Raw genomic sequence first — 21,061 nt, forward strand, 5'->3', positions numbered from 1 at the left:
AGCGATAGACAGACAGACGCGCTAGAAGAGGTGCGCTGCGTAAGGTTTACAATGTATGCGTTACAAGACGCTTCGTTTGACGTTCTTTTGTTGGACGTTCAAGGTATTCCTGCATTTTCAAGACAAAGGGCAAAGGGTGACAACAATGTTTGATTTCAATACCGTCGTGTAACGCTAAACCGCGGGAGTAATGGCGACGAAAAAGTGCTGAAAAAATGAAACACCATGCGCCTCCATCGGTATGGCGCCTCCATTGGCATCCCTCTAATTAAAACCACTCCGGTCACACATTTTCTCCACCAATAGTGAAATAATTCACCCTAGTGGCTGGCTCATTAAAAAATAAAGAAATACTAATTCCAAGCGCTCAGTACGGATTATCCCGGAGCCGAATCTCGATCCTAAGCCATCGAGCGCTTATCACTGCATTGGGAGATTCACCGAAGTTGGCTTGTCTTGGTTTGGAGATCTTTGTTTATCTGGAAAGTGATAAAACTAATTGGCAATTAATTAGCGTCAAATTACTTTCGATTCCGTTCGATGGCACCGTGCGCCCCCCCCCCCCCCCCCCCCCCTCCCTACCTCTGTCTCTCTTCGACCTCTGTGGCCTCTAGCCTCGAGCACTAATAAGTTCAAAGTGGTGAACGACCTACGAGGAGATTGGATTTCTCCTGATTTTCGGCAGCAAATCCGATGAAAAACAAGCCTCGTTAGAGCGAGGGAGCGAGTTTGTTTGGTGCGAAACAGTTCGCAGAGCGTTCTTGCTTAGCCTCAAGTTGTGTGCATGATGTGTGAGACAATCGTGTACACTAATTGAACAGTTTGATGAAGCAATGGAATATGGGATGCTATTAGAAAAAAAAACCTCCGAGAAAATCAGAACAGCAGCTCCATGTCCATGGCGCTTCGCATGCTCGGCCACAAGTGTTATGTCATCGGTCTCACTAATGCGGTCGGTGTGTAGTGGAGGCCAGCGGAGAGGAGACGGAAGGAGACTGTCTGTGAGTAAAAGTTTCCCATCCAACCGCCCGCCATTGGACCAGAATCCGGAATGGCGAAGCGGTGAAGCACGGACAACGGAGAAAGCTTTTCGAAACTCATCTCAACCGCAACATCGCTCAGATTGCGGCCGGAGAGTGTTCGAACTCGATCGGATCGGAGAATCGATGCTCCTGTCTGCCATGCCATGCCATGTATGTCAGTCTGATTTGAGCAAGTCCACCGGTTGGACCGGTTGATTTGATTTGAAAACGTGACAACGATATCTGAACCCTGGGTCAGCAGAACTCCTCGTCTTCGTCCTCGGAGTTCGACGATTGCGCTGCCGATGATGATGCTGCTGCCCGGCGGATGGATCCACTCGTCATCGAGTTTTAAGTGGGGAGCGCCGAGTAGGAGGCTGCTTTTAAAAATTCTAACCATGTTCCGGTGCGGCAAGCAGTCGGTGCGCACTGGCCAGCATCAGCAGCAGCAGCAGCAGCAGCAGCAGCAGCAGAAGAGCATCATTAGCCACCTAAGAAACCATGAAAATGCTGTTCACATTGCGAATGCCACCGGCGTGTCCGGCCGGAGTGGATGGTCGATAAATTAGAAAGTTCGTCCTTCGCGTTCGTCCCAGCGATCTCCCGGAAGATGAATCTGGAGCTGCTCATCTGCCATTCTGATTTGACAATCTACTGCTCTCCCCCTGCGCGGACTGTACGTTGAACATTCGTTGCACCGAAACCGATTCACATCACGCTCACGGGTTCCGGGTGAGGATTGTTGGTGCAGCAAGTTCCGGTTGGGTTTTCCGGTGGCCCGGCACACCTGAACAGCGAACCAATCTCGTGCTAGCTGTGCGGTAGGCCTCCGCTGCTCCGTGTCCCCCTTTCGAGCCGTTTAGATTAATGACGTGCTAAAAGAATGTAATGCCGAAGCGTGCCGCGGTGACCGGCACTGGTGACGACGAAAACGGATCCGATGATAGCCACTGCCAGGGGGGGTTGCCATAGTTCCCTGAGCGTGCCTGTCAAGGGCCTGGCATTTTTTGTGGCCCTCCTTGGCCCTTTTCCCACTTTTGCTCTCACGTCACTCGGTTGTTTAACTCGTGACAATCGGAATCGCCGGTTAGCAGCTGAGCACGCCAGAGCGCACCACAGCGGTTTGGGGCGCATGATTTGTGGCCATTCCGTGCACCGTGGCCTGTGCTTATCTCTGTCATCGACTTTTCACGGAAATATTGCGATTCGAACCTTCGGCTTTTCGGGCTTCCTTACTGCCGCATTGCATGCAGATTAAAGAGGAATTTTTATTCCACTTTGGTGAGCTTTCCTTCTGCGGTCGGTGGTGGTGGTGAGGCTGTTTAGATCCAATCTTGACGCAACTCACAGCTCGAGCGCAATCCTTTCGCACGTCATTTATTGTTTCCAGGTGTTTTGGAATTGATGTTGATTTAGGGAAAGGTACGGGAAATGGTAGCATTTACATTTAAAGTCACATCGAAACATTTCTGCTCTCGAGATTAAGGCAAGTTGTTCTCGATGTAAAAGTTCTTTCACTTTAATCCACGCTCCCAATACGCTGACCGAACGTAAATAAATGATTTCGTGACAAACCCTTACTCACACATACGCAGTCCCAACGGTGCGAACACATGAAACAGTAATGCTTATGGCATAAACCATTCAAAGGGAAGGGAACAAAAAAAACTGTCGACAAAAAGGAAACCCCGGGAAGCCAGCTCGAAGCTCATGCCATGCCGCACCGCGTCAACATGAAATGCCACTAAAGCATTAAGTGGCGAAGTGGAACGGGTTCGGTTTGGTGCTGCAACGTCCTCCCTGGCCGCGTACCACGTTGCCCCGCTGCAGCTGCAGCAGACTGCACCATCTAGCGAGCGAAATCGATTTGCATTCATGCAAATTTGGTGGCCTATTTCTTCGCTCGCTCGTAAAACACTCATCGTTGCCGGAGACGGAGCCTGAACCTGATTTGGCGTAGTGTGACGTGGTTGCCGGGGAGGCAGGCAGCGGTTTAGGAGTGCAAAAATCGATTTCCAGCACTAAGGAGCTGTGTTTGTGGTATGATGTTTGACATTGCTTTTACATGCTCTAAGGGCAGTTGTGCAGGGCAAAGCTACCAGTTGACAAATAATGCTAAGCACAAGCACAAAAGTAACAAGGGATGAACGTTTTTTTTAAGAAAATATTAACATATCTATGCTAACTTGCAATCGAATGCTCGTCATCCTTAAAATCTGCACGGTTATAACTGCTCATAATGCTCCTTTGTTCCGTTTTCCGTTGACAACGAATCCACGGGCAACAGAGGAATGTTTTGTTCCCCCCAAAAACATCCACATCAATAGACACCGCATGTGTTGTCGATTCGCTAAGCGTGCGTTATTATTTATGAAGGTCCAATAGATAGACCATATTTTTATATTAACTCACGCGGCCCATGCTTAAGGTGAAAGTTGGTGCCGGAATTATGTACCCCCTCCCGTAAGTCGCTGCCAGAAGGAAAAAAACGAGAGTTTCATGAAGCTGCCCAGAGCAGCCGATCGGTCAACGCATAATCTAGTGCTCGGACTACGTGAGCGGAATGGTGATCCTATTGCTGTTGCTACGGAATGGAGTAAAATCAAACCTTTCCCATTTTTTCCCTGCATTTTTTCCGCCCGGTACAGTGTGAGGCCATGACAGATGGTCCCCGAAACGGTCTGTTTTGTTTGTGGTGGATGGGCTACAGAATGTTTGTGCGTGATTGCGAATGAGGCAGCTCTTAACCATTACAGCACTCATACAATGAATGAAAAGCCTCTTCAAAAATCCTGTCGAGAATAAAGAGGGTGGCGCGATAGCAGAGGACTACAACATACGGCGAACGATTCGTTTTGTTTTGCAACTTTTCAAATGCCTATACAGTTACACTCGCTGCACATAATACAGGCAAGTGAATAGAAAGGTCGTTGATGCAATGAGCACATTGCCTAAGATGTCACCCTAATTAGTGTGTGATTCGGCGAAGTGTTACATTTGACATTTTCTGCATCTAATTATGATAATCATCAAGGCGTATGCAGCGTGAAACTATATCATTAGTAAACACACTCCACCGAGATCTGGTCTGGCGGCGAGTCGTTACCGAACAAAACATGAAGTGTGGGGCATGGCATAATGTTCTGCATGGGTGTACTTTTAGGTTAATAATCTTAATGACGATGCTTTGAAAGGGTAGAAGAGGGTTCCATGAAGGTTCTGCCACAGGCTTCTTCACTAATTAGATAATTAGTATGGTCTGTTTTGTCATTCATCCCTTCATCCTTCATCATCGTTAATCTGCACTAGCTATTTGTCCACATTAATATGAATAATGTAATTGATGACATGTAGGAAATGTTAGTTGTAAACATTGCAAAGTATTCAAAGCAGCGAGCGTATTTGAGTTCTTAACACATTCTTAGCTCCGTGATGATGCCATTAAAAACAAGTTGTGATAGTGAATGCGAATGAAAAGTTTGTAAATGAAGATAGACAATACAATTTTAGGAGTAAATCTACCAAGTAATTGAGAAGAAATAACGTAATAATGTACTGTGCTGTAAGTTGCGTTTGGTAGCCATGGGCAGCAAATATAACTCATTAAGACACATGTTATTCAATTCTCCTGCTGCGGATTGGTGGATCACTGAAAGGTGGCAGCATATTTGCAAAGATGTTCATCCATTAGGGAAGCCGCTGTACACATTCACAGCCACATACTGATATACACTATCAAGAACCTCCCGAAAACGAGACGCAATCAGAGCAAATTCAATAGATCCGTGCTCAGCCAGCCGAGATTGATCATCAGAAAGGATTACGGCACGATTGGTGCCATCCGCTACTCGAGCAATTGTTTCTCGGGGACGTTTGCGTCCGTCTCTCCTTGACTCTCTCATGCCACCGGATTTCAGGGTCGGGGTTTGGCGGCTAGTAACAGCAGGATCGCTCGTCTCCGTCACAAAGCACAAGGCAGACGCAATTAACCCTAAATGAGATGTCATTCCCTTGCACGCGGCGTCGTGTCCTCTATCTCTCTTTCTCTCTTTATCTGTGCCTCTCTTTTTTTTTTGTTCTCTCGGTGATTGGCCAAAAGCCACCGTATGCCATCTCGAAATCTGTCTTTTTTATGGCCAACAGCAAGGGAACAGAATGAACGAAGATGGAACCAAAAAAAGCAAATCCCTCGCTTTGCCACCAACACACAAAGCAAAGCACATACCCGGTCTAATGATGCGCGGGGCCGTCATCTGTTTATCTCACGGTCGTACGTCACGCGGCCCGGGGGATCCTAGGACCCGCGTAAAGCCATACCGCTCCCCTGCCATAAGTATTGTAATAAAAGTCAATTTATATCTCCTACCGTTTCCGCTGCAATGATGTGAAACTATTACAGCCTCTCACTCCTTCTCTCTCTCTCTCTCTCTCTCTCTCTCTCTCTCTCTCTCTCTCTCCCTTTCTCTCTTCCTTTTTATCTGTCACAACCTCACACACTAGTGTACCACCGACCGGGAATGAGGCGTTGAGATTGGTGTGAGGAAAAATGTGGAAAGGAATTTGCTCGACACCCTCCATCCTCTGCTTCCCACATGACTGACGAGGATATTGGAAAACTTTTGCCTCACCAATGAGAGGGAAAATCACTTCCACAGCGTGTGGCCCCCCCAGGTCATCCTTCACCATCGCCTGCACAGAGCCCGAATTCGAACAAGAAAACAATCCCTACCGCAAACGGATCGAAGCCACACGGAAGCCAGTCACAGCAACCAGAGCAGATCCTCCTTGCTCCGATCCGTCGACGAGGCCAAGAATCAGAAGGAAGCGATAAATCTTTCTTCATTAACTAAGTTACATCCATTCGCGGTGCCCCCGCATTATCCTTTACCGAGGCTGCCTGCCGAGGCATCATCATCGGATCGAAGGAGGCGCACGCTGCGGAAAGCAAAGTGGCGAAAGGCTGGGCCCCGTTCGTTCGTTCGTTCGTTCGTTCGTTTGCTTGCTAGCCGGGCTACTACCATCATGGCAACCCGTCAGCTTAGGGAGCTAACCTGGCTAAGGGCTTCGACGGTTTGAGCTCAGAAATGATAATCCTTCCATAATTATTTGCGGGATGTGTATGCTGATTCCCTTCTGGGTCGTCTGGGCGGCTGTTGGAGTCTAAATTGAGCATTCTCGGTGGCCGGAGGTCTTATTTTTGGAATCTACAAAACGCCTACATGACATGGTTTGCATTTCTCTTGTCTCTTGAGGATTGCAGATCGAAAAGTGAACTCAAGGGGTAGTTGGTCATCGTTGCAAAATGCTCTCAAGTAGAAGTCTCCTCAAGAAAAAAGTTCTCGCTGACAATCGAACGTGTATAAAGTGCGTCCAAATACAGACCCAGGCAGCAAAAGAGAAAGACAAAAGGTGACGCAATGGAATATTAAAATTTAGCGCATCCAGCGCTAAACCGATCAACTTGAGGAGCACGTCCCCTGATAACGATTTACGTGCGCATCAAGCATCAGCATGCGTGAAGCACAAAAGGGAGCTTCTCTGTCTCGCGCTCTTCAAGTGCACACCGAGAGGCATTCCGGATGCCGATAGTCCAAAGGTCCGGCAGAAAAGTCTTCTTTTTCCACGTTGGCCACAAGTCGCATCGACTGACGCACCGCACCTTCCGTACTGCGCGATTGTTCTTATTTATTTCGCGTGAAGTTTTGGCCTCTGCCAAGGACCTTAAGGACCAACGGCACCAGCGTTCTCGTACGGTGGTGTTGGTCTGGTTAAGGTCTGGTTTCCAGATCCAGTATCATGCTTGTGCTGCTTCTCTCTCTATCTCTCTCACTCTCTGGCCGGTGGCTTTGGGCCATTTATTTATACATGCATCAGCAGAACATTACGAGGCTCGTGTACAGTGGGGCGCTGGGCTAGGGTGTGTGCTCGGCTTCAAAACGGATGTTCCGTATCGTTACCGTTGGATGCTTCTTTGCGCCTCATTCTTCTTTCGATTCCTCGTACGATCCGGGCGCACGCACCAGGGCCGGGCCGGGCTGCTGGGCCACTGTTTGCCATCTCATCAAAATCGACCCATTGGTAAAGGGAGTCTGCGTATGTCGCTGTGTGAATGCGTGACCAACGCTTACGCTAACGCATCGCATTTTCTGTTGCGTTCGTTTCGGAATGTCGAAATCAATCGCGCAAATATGACCCGGCATCATATCACCATCGCCATCATCATCATCATCACCGTCATGGCCAGGATCGCCTGTTCATGTGTTGTGGTCTTTGCACGATTTTCAATATTAAAACTTTTATCGCTTTTGCATAAAAGCGCGCACGCTCACACTGTGCTGCTTCTCATGTAGTTTCTCCACTTCGGTTGCGTTCTTTTCCCTCGATCGATTCCGTTCGTCCGGGATCGTAACCGTTGATCGACAGGTTTGTTGAAGGGCAGCGCGTTGTGCGTTGTGATTGCGCCCCAATGGTTGGAGCAATGGGTTGGAAACATTCAACATTCCAGACCGCCAACATAATGCAACGCGGTGAGCGATTTGCTACACGAAACATTAGCTCCACTTCAGCTCACCGCACAGCCGCTCGTAGCGGTGTCTCGTCTCACCATCGATCGCTATGATGGTGCAATTTTTCGCGCCCCAAAAAGCGTTGTTTCACCTCCAGGATGCCAAAGACCACAGGCGGCGTGAAAAGTGAAATAAAAAAATGAAAACAGAAACCGAAACCGTTCCGATCGAACGCACCCCGGGCCTGGTGCACCACGCGTGAACAACGGTGAATATTAAATATTGAACCGTGAGATTAGTATGTTGTGTAGTCTCGAACCACCAACGCACCATCTCCCCATTCTCTAGCACCCCTGCAGGACGAACGTGATCTGGGTTCTTTTGGGATGGATTTTTCGCAACTGACACACGACCTCCGCGACAGCGACCACCCCCGAACCTTGAACGAAATGTGCGCCTCTCGGAGTGTGCGAAGCAGACAGCACCCTCTCACTCACGCCCCTTATGCTCCTCTTCCCCGTTCTAAGCACGCAAATGGCTCTCTGGCAGAAGCGTTTCCATCCAGCCAGATGCCAGCACTGCCACTGGAACACACACTGTGGAGAGGGTGCTTAATTGTGCGTGAGAATTGCAAAGTGTCATAGATTGATGAAGCGACGTCGGTTGTCGGTTGTTGGGTTGGGTGGCAAAAGAATTCCCGTCGGCGGGGTCATGGATGGGTCGTGGAGGCTGACACGGGGCCGGAGACGGATGACAGAATCGTAGATTTCGGTGATGGTGGTGGTGGTGGTGGTGGTAGATGGGTTTTAGGATGCGAGCGAGCGTCAAAAGCTCGTCTCGCTTAGTGCCAGGACATTCTGGTGGTAGATCCTGGCACGGTACACGGCAAACCGCGGCACGCGCCTTCCCTTCCAGTGGCCACCTCGGTGCCCGCTTATGAAATTGCGAACACTGAAGTGGATGATGCTGATGGTGATGATGATGATGCTGCTGCTGCCGTCGTTGTTGATGTGGTACGCACGGCGCATAGTGTTGGTCGCGCCGCAGTCGTTGCCGTTGACAACTTTATTAAAGGATTCCCTAGCGTATCCCGGTGGGGGGTGGTGCTGGAGGTGGTTCCGGTGTTATGTTGGTGGGACTGTAGCGGAATTGGAAATTTGGAAAATGAGTCCTTCACCGGGAGTGACGGGCCCGTCAGACAGTGCTGGCATTGGTAGGCCCACGGCACACGGGTTCTTTGTGTGACTTTTGTAAATATTTAACTGTTCAATAGTCACTCTTCTTAATGGGGCGTTGGGGGGGGGGGGGGGGGGGGGGGCAGGATGTGTGTAGAATCACCACAAGATACCGCTCTGTCTTTGTTTGAGATTATTCTTCTAGCGGTATTAAACCAGGAACGCCAAGGTGTTTTGAGGAAAGTGTTCGTTTTTTGGTATAGTGGCTTTGATCCGTAGGCTCTACCCGTTCGTTTGATACTCGGATGAACTTTTTAACATGCTCAAGGAAAAAATGCCGGCGATTTTCACATTTTTTTAGCCAAATGTTTGAAAACACACGAACGAGATTTCGTGTACATATTTTCGATGCCATGGTATTATTGTGGCAATGTTTGCATTGAATTTGTTAAAAAAAAAACAATTGTTAAAAAAACACTGGCATGTTTTGGCCATTTGTTTTTCTGCTGATGCAAACAGCATGGATTAATGGTACATTGCTGGATGCTGATGAAAATGGGAATGAAAATTCATGCATGTGTTAGGCGAATTTCCATCAATTTTCAATTTTATATGTTTTTGATTATTTTTGTTTTATTTTTGTCTGGAGCACAACATCTTTCAGTAACAATGTTTCGAAGAATTATTTAAAAAAAAGCTCGTTTTTTCAGTTGCCTCCGGCTGATTGATATAACAGGCAGGCAAAGTTTCTTGTGATTGATAAGAGTTCAATAAAAAATTGCTTGCTGAGTTAAATTATTGAATTAAATTGCTGAGAATGATCACCGCCAGTAGTAGTCATTCCATGTAATGTTACAAACACTATTGTGCTTTTCCATCCATGATCCATTAACTTCTAAAACGAGCAATGTTACTGTTCATACATTCAACTATCAACCAACGCATATGTTTAGATAAAAGATCACCTTCTCATGCACACAAAATCACCCTTTATGCACCCGAAAAATGGTGGACACGGAATTCAAAAGAACAACTGCCACTGGCATTCAAAGGAATGGAATGCCGACCCAGACACATCGTCTCGCTGCATCGCTTGCATCGCCATCAACTGGAAGGGAAAGGAAGGCCCTCCACTGGTATGTTTTGCTGCTGTCGCGTGTTGATGTCACGTTTCGAATCCCACGTTCCTGGCTGCTAGCATGCGAAGGCCGGCAACTCGGTCGGCTACGGGCTCTAACCTTCCGTTTTGACAGTTCGATTCGAGCACTCCCTTTTTGGTGGAAGGGTCGCATGCGCAGCTGGTGGGTGGCACTTCGGCATTTCAGTGGCCCCCCAAAACGCATTCCCGAAGACGTGTGGTCGGTTCGGTCGGTCCACGAATCTCGGGCATCCCATCAGTTTGTTCGTCTGCATAATGCGACTCGGTATCGGCGCCCACGGGAAAGCTCCACGATAGCCGACCACGAGCTTAGTGCCGACGACGACGAAAGCTGGAAAAGCGGAAAAGAGAGAGAGAGAGAGCGCCAAGGCGCGTGCAGAGCGCACAAAGGGAGCATGTGACCTTCTCTCCAGGTTCCAGAGGCTCCAGAGGTTCTATCGCACCGAATTTTCCGGAGCGCCACTCGGTATCTCTCACGAATCGCGGAGAAGCTTACGAATATCCGAAAGGACATCCGCGCCCCGACGAGGACGAGACCGACCGAACGTTGATCAGTTGAATGCGATACCGTGCGACGATCGGACGTGTTTTCGCGGCGTTCTCTATATGTGTGTAGCGTTTGTTCCAGCTGACGGTGTGTGTTACGGCGAGCAGGAACTTACGATCCTGTTGGTGAACGCAAAATCGCAACCATCTGGTTGGCCAAACGGTCAGTTCTAGCTGTTTTTGCGAGCTTTTCCGATTGTGTAAGTGTGTACCTGGTCCTCTTGAATGTAATTGCAATGTTTGAATGATGAAAAAGTGCTGCGAAGAACGTGGGAAAAGGTAGTGGTGCACGGGAATAGGATGATATTGTGTTCAGTGATATCAATCTAAGGTGTAGTAGTGCCCATGGTACCGAGCCAGTGCCAGAGTCACTAGAGAGTGTAGATGATAGCGTTTGTCTTTGGATGATAAGAACGAGTATCAATAATGGCGAACGTCCGGAATTCGAGGCACTTCTAGAAACATCTCTTGTCCCCGGTTCCGTGAAGTGAAACCTGTGTTCGTGGTGAAGATATTTCTCATTTACTCAAGCATCTATCGTCGACCAAGATTCAGGTGCAAACAGTGTCAGCAAAGCGGGTCTGGTGGCCAACAAAAGCCTTTTCTTGGAACGAAATTGGTGATAATGGAATGAAAATGGCACAAGCAAACAGGCACACACATGTGCGATGCTGATCAAGATGATGTTGCTGCGTTGCGAAAGGATACCTCCCGCTCCCGGTCTGAATGTGGCACCGTTTGTCATTCCCTTTGCTCGGCTTAGGCTTAGGTACTCTCTTCGTACTGTGTATGGCGCTGCGTTGGCATGCTGCCAGCTTGGAGCTGGCCTATACCAGCTTCTAAGCTTCGTTTGAGCCTTCCGCTGTGCTGTGGCCCCATTTTGAGTGGTTTACAAGTTTTTATGGTATTGCACTGTTTCTCGGCCGGACAGAAATCCGGACAAAGAGTGCCTGCGTGTGCGTGTTGGTGTGCTTGTATGTGTGCCGGCTACTACACTTCCCAGAACAAGGCAGGATCCTGCAAAAAACAGCGTCAATTTTGAGTCGACAAGCGAGCAGAACTGCAGCAATGCTGGCAATGGCTTGAAGCGGTAGGTACAGGGATGAAATTCCTTTTTTTCAACTTCGTTTCTCGTTGCAAACAACAGCAGCAATCCCTCTTGATGGTGGCCAACAGTAGACCTTAAAACGTCCTCAAACAGCAAGAAAAAAAAACTAAAACAAAGATGAAACAATGTGGAAGAATGAAGATCAAGAATGGCCACGTTGGCAGTTGGTTCCAGGAAAGGAAACCAAAGTCTAGGGAACGAGAACTCCAAATCCATCTCCTCAAATCTTTATCAAATCGAATCGAATCTCGGAGTCTCCTCCTCCTCCTGAAGGCCCGTGGCTTTCTTCGTCTTTCGTTCGAGCAACCTCTCACTCGCTGGCACGCGCCTACTCCGATCCAGTTGGTCTATTGTTCCGCGTGAATGAACGCGTGTCACGTGTCGAAGGAATTTTCACTTCCATTCTGCGGGCACCGACAGCTGCTGCTGCTGCTCATGAAGCCAGCATGAAATCAACAAAGTTTTGCTCGATGATAGCTGACGGGGCGGCTTAGCATCCGTTGGACTAGCATCACCACCAAACGCCATCATTTCGCACCTCATTCTACGTGGAAATGGTTGGCCATTCGCCTACTCGGCGCTGCTCCTCTGACGTCTTTGATTTGCCTAACGCTGCTCGGCTAACGCCTTCAGCTTTCGGTGGAAAGTTTGACTTTTATTCTGACTTTTTTCGCGCTGTTTTGACATTCGACCACACCAAGCGGTAGGTAGAGGAAGAGGTGGAGGTGGAACCTTTGCGTAAGGTCCCGCAGACCACGACATTTACCTCGTGCGTGGCAGCCAGCATCCGGGCAGCAGGGAAAGCCATGGCCTGGGGCAAAGTTACGACGAGTTTTACAACGGACATTGCGCGAGTTCACGAAAGTTGCTCCCGCTTCCTGGCATGGGCTATCGTTTGGTAACAATCTCTCTTGGTGGTTTTGAAGGAAGGAGCAGCGTTCAATGTTAATGAATCGTGAAACTTAGAAGCCGCGTTGCTTCTGCACAAGCGATGATGATGGATTGTTGCGCATTCGAGAGGCATTCTTCGAGAGGATCTGTGCTGAGCAGTAACTGACGTTTCTTTTTGGCGAACACTGTCCTTGTCCAGCGACAACAAACTTTATTCGTCATCTGCAGTTACTGCACAATTCTTGGGACCCAAATCCGCAATCCTAACGTATCGTAAGTGGCCACTCGTGGAGCATTTCTTGTTGATCACCACGAATCACCGTGCGTGGGAAATTATCTTAATCAGCCTCAAACGGCCGGGTCTGCAGGACGGCAGGAGCATGATGATGTGTTAGCCCCATTCCCATCTCGCTCAATGTGATGCTTAATCTTTGTCCTCGAGATTCTCCTCGAGATGCTACTGTTCCCGGGAGCTTATTCAATTACAGCAGCAGCAGCAGCAGCAGCTGGGAGGAGCTAGTTGGAGTGGAGTGTTGGTGGCATAAACATAAATTCGAGCCACCACCACCACAACTCTGGTCCGGAACCACCGCCAGAGAGCTCTCTCGACACTGATCCGGCGTGCTAAACAAACAGGCGACGCCGGATATCAAACACCGGATCAAGACGATAGCTTCTGATCCTGATGACGAAGAGGAAGAGGAGAATGGAACCCCCCGGGTGGTTGAGGAGACTTTCCCAGGCCCATCACAAAAGCCTCGACAAACGGTTGGTCGTTGGAGGTGCCCGACTTAAAGCGTCCGTCGGAGGTCTCACCGCGCTCGTTTCACTCAAGTTAAACACATCAATTCCGAGTTCCCCCACACACAAACACATACACGTTTTTGGGGCTCGCTTTGATGGTGGTAGTGGTGCGGTGTGGCCTGGCCCACAATCCTGGGCCAACTGGTCGGTGTGTTTGAATGGAAAAAAAGTTGATTTTCTCCTTTTTTCTTTCGTTTTTTGCCACGTGGATTGTTGCTGGTGCTCCCGGGGGTCTCTCTGTCTAAGCTCCGAACCGGGAACCACAGGTATCCTGCTGCTCGTTCACAAGAGTGGCCACGCGAGATGAACGAAGAACAAGAAGGAGAAGATCAAGAGCAGACGAAGCGGAGAAGGTTGAAAATGATAATCCCTCCCCGGGTTCTCCTTCATCGTCACCGTCGTCATCGTCATCGTCCTGGTCGCCGATGCTGGCGAACGATCCCACCGAGGACGCAGATAAAATTAAACCAATTTCTCTCACCGGGGCCCACTGTCTGTACGGGGCCGGAGCCCAGCCTCTAGACGAGCTAGACGAGCGAGGCACAGCGGCTTCACCATTGACAGGTTTATACCGAGAGCGGCGGCCACCGGAGGCGGTCTCTCATCCCTCCGAGGCAGTAACGGAGCAGGAAGCTTTGCCAGGTTATGCTGTTTCCTGCCTTTGTACTGCTAATGCTGCTGCTACAGACCGAAGGACGCGAGCATGGTCCACTGGCAGGCCGGAAGTGGCAACGTGGACCGTCGTCGTCGTCCTCGTCGTCGTTGGCGAGGGTCCTCTTGGGAGAAGAAAAAACCCTTCGGACCCCAAAAGCGGGCAGCGTTGGATCGGATTCACGGTCTGGTCTGGTTTGGTCTTCGCATCTCGCATCGTAGTCCGAAGCAAGTGACCGAAAAAAAACCAAAAAGAAAGCTTCTGGGCCCCAAAAAAAGCGATTTATATGTGTATGTGTGTCGGTGTGGGGATGAGGCGAGTGAGGTAACGTTCCACCGTTCTACGTTCGGTGGTTATGCCAGCACGACCACCAAATGCCCATCCCCGGGGGCTCCAGGGGGGCCAAAACTGAACTGGCATACGGTACGCGCTTAGTTACAGCAGCGGAACACAAGCCCAGGACAAAGGTTCGGGTCTGGGAAGGTTCTGCCCACGGTTGCTGCTGGTCTGTGGTCGCTGGTTCGGTCTTGTCTGGCCAAGGATTTTCTTTCGTTTTTTATTCTTCCGTTTCTTCTTCTATTCTTCGATCTCGTTGGACGGAAAGTGCTCCAGCCAGTGCTCCTAGAGTGAGAGAGTGAGAGAGTGCAGCATAGATCACATGATGCTGAACACTGAACGTACAGCACAACGTGTTTCCGGCTTCCGGCAGTTTCGTCTTCTCTTCTCGTCCTTCAATGACGATTCATCTCTCTCTCTCACTCCTCTGCTATGTGTGCGTACTCTGTTCCATTTCCTTTTCCATCCTTCCTTTCTTTTCTCTAGCCCTCCACGCGGTGGTAGAGATCTCGCTCGTTCGTAGCTTGTCTTCCGCTCGTTATGTTCGCATTCATCGCGCGCCAGTAATCGGTCCCTCGCTAATCCCGAGGGTCAGTTGTGAAGTGAAGAACGGAGGAAAAGTATGATTCTTCCGTGCCATTTAGTTGAGCGATTTCTCCTCTCGCACCGCCTCCACCATGGTCAGTGACGGTGAAATTGGCAAAAGGTTGGTTCGTCGATTCTACCGGGTGGTCCCGGTTCTACCTACCGGGGAAGGGGGGGTCCCGAATTCGAATTAAACCGTATCGGAAGTTATAAATTCGATTATGCTAAACAGACTAGCTGGCAGGCAGGGAGATGGGAGGAAACCGCGAACCAACGGGCGCAACCAGAGACCACAGAGAGAGAGAGAGTGTCAGAGAGAGAGAGAGAGAGAGAGAGAGTGTGTCTGAGAGAGAGAGAGAGAATCGCGGCTTAGCTGGCAACCGACCGACCGATCCGGTAGCCCGCTTGTTCATTAATCAAATTTAGATTTTCGATATCCTTCCGACCCTCAGTTCGCCGGTCATAAGCTGGGTTGTGGTTTGACTTGTCGGTGGTTGTTGGTGGTCGGTGCTGGTTCGCAATTCGCGAAACTGACAGCTAGTCAGCTCCAAATGCTTCGCCACGCCACGCCAAGCCACAGTTCGGTGGTTTTGGACGAATCGAGAGCACGTCTCGAGCGAAAATTAACGTCATTAAGTGGTGATGGCGGATCCGGGGGAACCAACCAGCCTCTGCCAGGAGTAAGGGAAGCGAACATTTTAATCCCAAAAGCCACGCGTAGGCATCATCCCTTTGGAGAACTGGGGGCTGTGGTATGGTGCTAGATAGAGGATTGGTTCGAGCTTGGCAACACTGGAGAGGAACTGAGTAGGCGCAAGGCTGTAACTCAATGCCACGTCAAGGTATACGCCATCGACTACTTGGATGTATAACAGTATTGACTGGTCTACAGCTCCCGGTAAGCGAATGCCAGAATCGTTTTCCAACCTCCAAGCACATTGAAACCAAACACTTTAAAGCGCCGCTGTTGGTACGAAACAACAGCAACCCACCCACACAGGAACAAGCACACCAAAAAGGAGCAGTTCCGAGTTCGGTGCCGCAACGGTTGATGAGTTGCTTTCGGTCGTAGTTTTCGGCCCAATTACATGTTCGCACGGTAGCAATCCATTAAAAAGGCCGCCGGCCATCATTCATCATCATCTGCTTTTTCCCCACCCGGAAAACAAAACGAAAACGAATGGAAAAAAGCGAGAAAACGGAGAAAATCCGTAATCTAGACCCCGCGCACTGCCACGACTCCCTGTTCTTCTCTAACCTCACCCTCCTAATGAAGGCGTTGATTGCGATCGCCCGTAGCCGGTGATAGAATGCGGGAGGGAGCGAACCTCACCGTCCGTCAGTAGTTTCGCAAACTACCAAGCAGGCAGGGCCCGTATCGCATCCCGGTGCTGCTCTGAGTGTGATTCTCCGTATGGTACAACATTTATGCTGACTTTTGGCCGTAGGCCTGTGCCTGGGACGGGGCAAAGACAGAACAAAGAGCCCAACTGGATGCCCAAAGGACCAAGGGCAAGGCCAGACGGAGGTGAGGAGGTGGAAAATGTGAGTAATTGTCGGCAGTGAAGCGTAATGGGACGTAATTAGGATAATTTCTCAATCGCGTAAAATATGCCAACACATTTCCGGTCCCGGAGCCCGGAGATCACCCCCGGTCTCTCCTCGGTCCTGGTGTTGACCTTGCAGGTCGTCGTTCTGCTCCGTAGTTCCTGGTCGAAAGGGAGGAGAAGAAGGAAGTGAATGAGTTTCCGTTTTTGTGAACGTGTATGCGTTAATAGTGCGTGAGTGTGTGTTTGTGTTTTGGAATTTCTTCCCTTCGCAGAGGTTGTGTTGTTGATGAGAATCTAATATCCTTAGCGCGTTAAATGAACTATGGTATTTGCGTGATTATGTGTGTTGGGAATGTTTCGATAAGAATGAAAACAACCCGCAAGGTCAAGGCGAGATTTTTTCATTTTGTGTTTGCAACCCCCTCCCCCCCCCCCCCCCATATTCCCCTTTAAATTTAGAGTTGGTTTTCGGCTTTGATGATAATCCGGCCATCACAAAACTTGTTATTATTCACACCTTTCGTACGATCCTCGATGCTTTAATCGACTTTAAAGTAGATTCTCTAGCACCAACTCCACCTCTCCCGGGGAACGTGGCCTCTAGCAAGCGACCGCAACCGGTGGAGAGGACTGTTTGTTTGTGTGTTGGTTGAGGTTATTTAAAATTAATAGTCTACCTTTGTGCGCGGCACTAGATTAAATAATCGGTCAGGTGTTGATTAACTTTTACCTCCCGCATTGAGCTCACCCCCATTTTTCGTTTGGTTTGGAGTCTTTTTGTGTGTTGGTGAATATTTTCTTTCTAATGTGGGTTTGCTACGGTACACAATGGATGCGCGACTGATGCAGCTGTTGCTGCTGCTGCCGTTGCTGATGATGATGATGATGAGGTTGATGCTGGCTAGTGGGCAACCTCATTTCAGTTTATTTGCGATAGTTTCTAATGTGGTTAGCATTCCAGGGGGTGCGGTCACGCTGCCCAGAATATGCGCCATCGTCAGCTGGGTCGATCGATCGAGCACCCGGGGGCACAGCCGTGGTCACATCTAACCTCTAATTATGCGCTGCAGTACTCGACGTTCTCGTCGTCATTCTCGCTCTCTCTCTGCGGTGGTTGTGATGCTGCTGCTACTAGTGCTGCAGCATAATAATGCTTGCTCACAAAACAGGACGGTGACATAACTCGGGGTTTTTTGGACAAAAAAAGAAGCAAGAAAGAAACCAGCTGAGAAAACACGCTCTGACACCACCACCAATCTTAATCTAGCGAGATGTGGCCCCGCGCGTTGTTGTCGGAGACAAAATGGATGCCAAGAAATAAATTCATTTGTCGACGGTGGCTGTTTGGTGAACATCCTTTTACGCGGCGCCTCCTTGAATGCCTTCAGGTGAAAGTCAAAGAAGGAGAAGGTGCGTGCACGAAATGATGTTTACCACCCAACCCCCCCCTCGACCCCCAGTGATCTTCATAATAATGATGTTTATGATTTGCCCCCCACCGCACGCTGTTGTTGCCGTTGTCAATGCCCCAACGGCATTGTCAGCGGTGATGACGAGCTGTGACGTCGTGCCGTGGTGTCGCGACCCATAACCTCAATGCTGTGGTTACTCTCTGCTCTTGCGTGTGCTGCGTGTGTTTTTATTGTTACCGAGGGGTTGCCTTCGGGGGGGGGGGGGGGGGGGGCAGAGGTTGCGTTCTCGGCAAACAATGAAATGTCTCTCCGGAGATAAACAATCGTAAAGCACGCGGTGTACCTCAGGTGCTGCGGTTGCTGCTGCAACAGATCATTTAGCATCACAGTAGGCTGGTATCCGGTTGAGAAAAACCGCCACATTGTTCTCGGCTTCCAGAATGATGAAGAAAAAGAAGAAAGAAGAATCATAAACCGTTCCTTGGTTTTGTTCCAAACAAACGCCCACTTTGTGGCCGGTTTGGTGCGGCGGGGAGATAAAACACTGACATTCTGGCCTCGACTGTTGAGCTGAGTCAGTAAAAAAGATCTCGCATCTTTGCGGTGTTGGCTGGCAGATGAGCTTAACTGCCAACGCCCGGCCCCTGGTTGCCCGGGCAACATACTCAGTGCCAACCGTGTTCGCCGGATCACTCGTGTGTGCGTCTGCGTGTGGTCGTTACCTGTCAAGCTGCTGCTGCTGCTGCTGCTCGTGAGTGGAAAACGTTGATGAAATTATCCGGCATACAAGGAACCCGGTCCGGAACCGAGGCTACGTGCTAGAGGAACTGTCGAGCATGAAAATAAAATGGTCTGGGCCAAGCCGGTCCGGCCAGCCCGTGCCAAGCAGTGGTTCCGGATCTGTCATCTGAACGCCAGCTGCGCACCTGGCCAGAGAAAGCATTATTTCATTCGAATTAGCTGTCAACTAGCGGACCAGCGGAAGGAAAGTGGAGAGAAATGGTCAAAACATGAACTCGGCTCGATCCGGCCTCAACCTCGACTGTCGACTGTTGCTGCTGCCGGCTGGGCAGGCACAAAGCGACCTCGCCCTCGCCATCGGTGCGTCCGGAGCGCCAGGATCCAAACAAAGACCCGGACGATCCATTCGTCCTGACGTAATCACAAGAAAGTGGAAAGTGAGCGGGGGTCGGGGGTCGAACGAAACCATCAAAAACATTTCCGTTCGGGACACAGGGGGGTGGGGCGGCGTTGGTGGCCTGAGAGAGGGGGAGTCAGTTTTAAGAAAGGTAGAGTTCGGAGTGTGCATGTGTGTGCGCAGGCTGTCGTTGGCTGGTCTGTGACCTTCAGGTCCGGGCCCGGTTTTAGTACCGGTCCGGGGTTTTGGGTTCAGGTTTGGCCACCACTTAAGGGATCCTTAATTTGATGGATGTCAGGGTTATGGTGTGTGCGTGAGTGCGGGCGTGCGTGCGTGCGTGCGTGCGTGCTCGTTCCGTTTCGCTTATCGCCCGCCGTCCCCTTATCCTTTCCTCAGGAGAGGCTCACATTCTGTACCATCACCAGCCCCTCTGGTACGCACCTGTTCGTATTGGTCGTTGGACAAGGAGCAAAGTAAAAGGCATATGCAGGGGACGTGGCACGTGGCGTGCGCGTATCGCACGCACCCTTCAAGCGTCCATCTGTGGCCCGGTTTGGTTTTGCTCCGAATGCTGCTGTCAGTGCAGGTGAAAGGATCATAATTTTTGGCCAGGAAGAAGGGAGCATACCGCGTACGAAGACCACGAGACCGAGCGACGTGGTGAGAAACCACGGCACGAAAATCCGCTCCACCGGCGCTGGTTTGAAACATTTTATTAGCATTATTTAATGTTTCCTTTCCGTTTCGGGAAGGTGGCGGTGGGATCTCGGGGAGTTGCGGGTAAATGTTTCCGGATAAGAAAGCTACCGGGACTGACAGGCGGCACCAGGAGGGATGAGGTTGGAGGAAATGCGTGATTCGATTAGTGCGGCCATGCTCGTACCGAATGCTGGCACGGTGGGCTTTATGTGGCAATGTGTCAGACATAATTTTCAATTTCGTTACTCTCTCGTAAACCCCAAAGTGAGGTTTCTTGATTTTATAAGGGAGAAGGAATTGATTTTTCTTGGGAAAGACTTACTTTTGCTGGAAGAGAAGACATTGATAGCATTAATTCATTAGCCAGTTCGGGCGCACGGAGGTGTATGATAGCATTTTGTTATACTTTACACAAGCATGAAAATGTTAAAGTCAACCAATAATAGAAGTGAAGCAAACGAGCAGCTATAGCGTAGGGAGAACGCGATACTTTGTCATTTGAATTCTGCATTTGACTATAACGGATCTTGCGAACGCTCGAGTTACCTACCAAGGACTTTTTATGTTATAATGTCCTGAAATTGAATTTTTGTTATTTAAACCGCTACTTAGTTCTTCGGAAAATTTCATCTACACATAAACGTCTACACGCAGTTGCTAAAATGCCCTTAGATCAATTTGTACATGAACGAAGAGCTGAAGACAAGTATTAAATTTCATCTAGTGTTGATTTTATCATCAATTGCTCTTCCTGAAAAAATAGTAACTGAAATGGCAATGAGCTTCGGATGCTTTACAAACACAACTGTTAAAATGAAAGAATATGAAACACTCAAGCTAACCGGACATGAAAGTTGTTCTTTTCTGCCTGACAGATAGCTAGAAAGTCGACAGATAGCTAGAAGGAAGCTAGAGGATGATCTAGAATAAATGTCGAAGTGCACGAGTGAGTGCCGTTGAAGAATGTTTGGTCAGGTAGATAAGGGTATTCTTTGAAACATTTCTGTGTTTCCCTGGCACACAACCCACTTCAACAAACTTTTTCAAACAAGTTTCTCCGGATCAACAAATGTATTAGCCGATATTTAACATGATGTTTATGTTATAGTGTTATCGATCCGAAATGTAATTTGCTACGCTAGGAACTTCCTTCCGCAAATGCAAGCAATGGCTAGGCGTTATAACAAACCGAATAAGGTAGCAAATAAGAGAAACTTATGTTGAAGCAAAAAGTCAGTTATGAGTAATTTTGCAGAAGTCTTGTACAATCTATGCTAGTTATTTTGTAAAAAACCTTTCAGACATCAATGATCGTTTTTGAAGAAACTTTTAAATCTAGCAGTTCAATAATGCTTCAAAAAGGTAGTTGGTTTGTGATTTAAGTTGGATTTATGTTGATTTAGGTTGATAAGTTGATTTAAACTATGAATTATGAGGCAATTTACACGCCAGCGACATATATCGAGTAACAAACAAAT

General features: G+C 49.1%; 1 protein-coding gene across 1 annotated transcript in view; it reads left to right on the forward strand.

Annotated features, from left to right (window-relative positions):
• The first annotated feature begins 10,440 nt into the window (after positions 1–10,440).
• Positions 10,441–21,061, forward strand: part of LOC126577271 (acid sphingomyelinase-like phosphodiesterase 3a) — an 83,250-nt gene continuing 72,629 nt past the window's right edge. Inside the window, exon 1 of the mRNA XM_050238764.1 lies at positions 10,441–10,608. The gene's annotated coding sequence lies outside the window, so the exon portion shown is untranslated. The remainder of the gene's footprint in view (positions 10,609–21,061) is intronic.

This window comes from Anopheles aquasalis, chromosome 3 (genome assembly GCF_943734665.1).
Source record: "Anopheles aquasalis chromosome 3, idAnoAquaMG_Q_19, whole genome shotgun sequence".
Taxonomy (NCBI): domain Eukaryota; kingdom Metazoa; phylum Arthropoda; class Insecta; order Diptera; family Culicidae; genus Anopheles; species Anopheles aquasalis.